The sequence below is a fragment of the Adiantum capillus-veneris genome, chromosome 1 (assembly GCF_014529385.1).
Source record: "Adiantum capillus-veneris isolate H3 chromosome 1, ASM1452938v2, whole genome shotgun sequence".
Lineage (NCBI taxonomy): Eukaryota > Viridiplantae > Streptophyta > Polypodiopsida > Polypodiales > Pteridaceae > Adiantum > Adiantum capillus-veneris.
In genome coordinates, this window is record NC_140931.1 from 172,582,209 (window position 1) to 172,585,112 (window position 2,904).

The 2,904-nt window shown below is 47.5% G+C and overlaps 1 pseudogene; it reads left to right on the top strand.

The window, feature by feature from the left end:
- The first annotated feature begins 390 nt into the window (after positions 1-390).
- On the top strand, positions 391-2,700 carry LOC147466021 (putative polyol transporter 6 pseudogene; annotated as a pseudogene).
- Positions 2,701-2,904: the final 204 nt, after the last annotated feature.

Genomic DNA, 2,904 nt, shown 5'->3' on the forward strand with positions numbered 1-2,904 from the left:
CGAGCCACGAGGGACTGCGAGAACTTAACAATGTCTTCCTCCATGGGAAGAGCGTCCATCTCCATGGCAAGTATTGCGGGGGAGCGGCTAAGGTTCGGATGCTGAAGGCGCTTAGAGGCAATAAGAACTTGCGGTAGGGGGAGTGGGCGAGTAGGTCTTGGGGGAATAGTCCCTAGGAGAGGGGACACACAATGAGCGCCTAAGATAGGGGGCGTCGAATATAAGGCTGCAAAGCGCACAAAAGATAATAACACCGAAGATGGACTAGAAGCCCTGACTAATTCAAGAAAAAAATGCGCTTAAGATAGCTAAAATGCGTCGAACATAACATCCAGGGGAGCGCGATGGGGGATTGGGGGGGAGAGCTGCAGAGCGAGAGAACTCGTCGAACCCACAACAGGAGATACCAAGGCAAAACTCAGGGATGCATCAAGCATGGGGGTCGCAACGTGAGATGCAGGCCATGACAACCATGGCATGATGGTAGTGCTAACGTGCAGTAGGCTGCAAGTTGAGTTAACGGCATGGGTGCGATGAGTTGAGCGACATGAGCGCAAAGTTGTGACAAGAAAACGGCGCCCTAAATCTGCACATCGCATTCCCGCCCTTTGGAGGCACTTTTAACCTTCGATGAAGAGAAGAAAAAATATTGTCCTTAGAAATAGACCTACTTAATTTAGCTCTTGACACACCTAGCCTGTGAGGCGTTGCCAAAGTTCTGAACCTTTACGAGTTTTTTGGCTTTCCAAGCGCGCATGCCGCCTCTTTAATAAGTCTTTGGGAAAACGCAAGCACAGTTAAGGAGGATCAATCGAGAAGAAGAAGAAGAAGAAGAAGAAGAAGAAGAAACACAGTACAGAAAAGCAACCTGGAGAGAAAGCAGCAGCGAAATGGGAAGCTTGACGTCCCACACATGCTGCTGTGTGTTGCTCACAACATTGAGCGCCATGTTGATGGGGTATGATGTGGGCATCATCAGTGGCGCAATCCTCTTCATCACAGAAGAGATGGAGCTGAGTGTGTGGAAGGAGGAAATGATTGTTGGCTCTTTGAATATTGTTGCTGCGTTCAGTGCCATTTTGGCTGGTTTCTTTGCTAACCGCTTTGGAAGAAGAAGCACGCTCGAGTTAGCGGCCCTCGTCTTCTTCGTGGGGGCAGTTTTGCTTGCTGCAGCTCCCAATTTTGAGTCTTTGATGGCAGGTAGAGTCCTTACTGGTATCGGAGTGGGATTTGCCATGATGATTGGGCCTCTCTACTCCGCTGAAATCTCACCAGCAAATGTCCGGGGCTTCCTCGTCTCGTTCACAGAAATTTTTGTGGATGTAGGAATTGTACTCGGTTACATCGTCGGTTTTGCTTTCCAATTCCTTGATCCAAAGTATAACTGGAGACTCATGCTTGGAGTGGCTGCTATACCTGCTGTACTACTTGGCTTGGGTGCCATCTTCTTTTTGCCAGAGTCCCCTCGGTGGCTCGTAATGCGTGGCCGCTATGACGAGGCTATGTGCGTTTTGGAGAAGACAGTATGCCCAATTGGTGATGGGGGTAATGCACAAGAAAGGCTAGAGGAGATTATTGATGCAAACGAACTAGAGCTAGGGACGTCTTTAGAGTTTAATGGATGGTGGAAACTCCAATTCTCCAACATCTCTGAGGTATGCTGCTCCCCGAGCTTTCAAGCGCTTGCCAAAATGTATTGCACTGCCATAGGCATCAACTTCTTTCAACAAGCAGCCGGCATCGAAGCGACAGTCTACTACAGTCCTGTTATATTCAAAGTAGCTGGTGTGACAACTCGACTTGGCATGCTTGGGGCAACGCTGTGCGTGGGTGTGGTAAAGCTCGCGTTTGTGCTTGTGGCAACCTTCACATTGGACAAAGTGGGAAGAAAGAAGCTACTCATTTTAAGCTCCACAGGAATGGTCGTGTCATTGATAGTGGTGTGTGCAACCTTTAAGGTGAATGGGATTAACATAGCCGATGCAACATCCACATCTGGTGTAGTACATGGGGGTTTAGGCCATATTCCATGGAGTGACATTGTGCCGACTGCCGTTGCCGAGTCCAATGTCGTCGGTGGTGAAGCCATCATCACCGTTGTTGCGATATGCAGCTTTGTGGCATTCTTCTCCATGGGATGGGGACCCATTGTTTACGTCATTTCATCTGAAATCTTCCCTCCTAAGCATCGTTCCAAGGCTCTTGGCTGGTCCATGTTCGTCAACAGAGTGGTGAGTGGAGGGGTTGCATTTACATTTCTCAGTATCGCCCAGGCCATTACCCTCACTGGCACCTTCGCAATTTTCTGCGCCACTATCATCATCTCTGTTGTCTTCACTGCATACATGGTTCCAGAAACCAAGGGTAGGTCTCTTGAGGAGCTTGGAGGAGCTTGTAGCGCTGCTTCTCTTCCCAAGTGTAGTAGCAGTACATCACGTCTTGAGACGCCCCTAATTATATCATAACTCAACATCACCGGCTACGTCTTAGAATCGAAGAGAGAGAGAGAGAGAGAGAGAGAGCGAGCGCCAAGGGAGAGCAGGATGGCCGTCTTTTACCCTCTTTGCTCTTGCCTTGAACTCTCAATTCTCGTGGTCCTAAAATGTGAGGAACAATTTTGGTTCACGTTAAGATCTTTAGTGGCACAACAATTGGTTGAGAAAGTGCACATTATGATGGTGTTCTCTCTCTCTCTCTCTCTCTCTCTCTCTCTCTCTCTCTCGATATATCTATGTGTCTAATGAGGTCCCTTGGGATTGTTCTTAAAAATTTCTCTTCTGCTTCATTGCTTGCATCATATGATTTTTTGTTTTTAATGTGGAAGCTAGATTATTATTAGATTAGCAAAAACATGTGTTTCTATGTTTCTATCAAACATATATAAATCTATTGATTGAAGAAAAC